The sequence below is a fragment of the Dipodomys ordii genome, unplaced genomic scaffold, assembly GCF_000151885.1.
Source record: "Dipodomys ordii isolate 6190 unplaced genomic scaffold, Dord_2.0 Scaffold184, whole genome shotgun sequence".
Lineage (NCBI taxonomy): Eukaryota > Metazoa > Chordata > Mammalia > Rodentia > Heteromyidae > Dipodomys > Dipodomys ordii.
The window spans coordinates 789,859-790,368 of NW_012267400.1; positions in this window are offsets into that span (position 1 = coordinate 789,859).

Sequence of the window (510 nt, forward strand, 5' to 3'; positions counted from 1 at the left end):
GGGGGGGGAGAGGGGGATCTGTTTAAATAAATAAATAAATAAAGAGAGAGCGAGAGCGCGCCCCAAGGCACCCGCACCTCGGGTGCGGTGGGAGGACGCCGGCCCCCCTCCCCCCCAACACCCCACAAGGTTGCAGCCGTCAGCTGCGCGCGCCGCCGCGCCAGGCCGGCGTGTAAAACAACAACAACAGGAATCATAATAATAAATTAATAATCATTTCATTTACATTAAAAAAATAAAAGCATTCAAGATTTTTTTAAAAAATGGAATTCTGGGTTTGTACTGGAAAAGGAAAAGGGGGGCACACCAGAGCCCGTCCCTCGCGCCCGTGTTGCTCGACTTTCCCAGATCTGGAGAAAGACAGCGGGAAGAGACCGGAAAATGAAGGAAAAGGAAGAAAAAAAACAATCAGATCAGAGGCCGGACAGATGGACAGCCCCCTCCCCACAGCGTTTAACAGCCCGGATCACCGGCAGCACCGTAAGAACCACAATAGTAGCAACGAGCCGC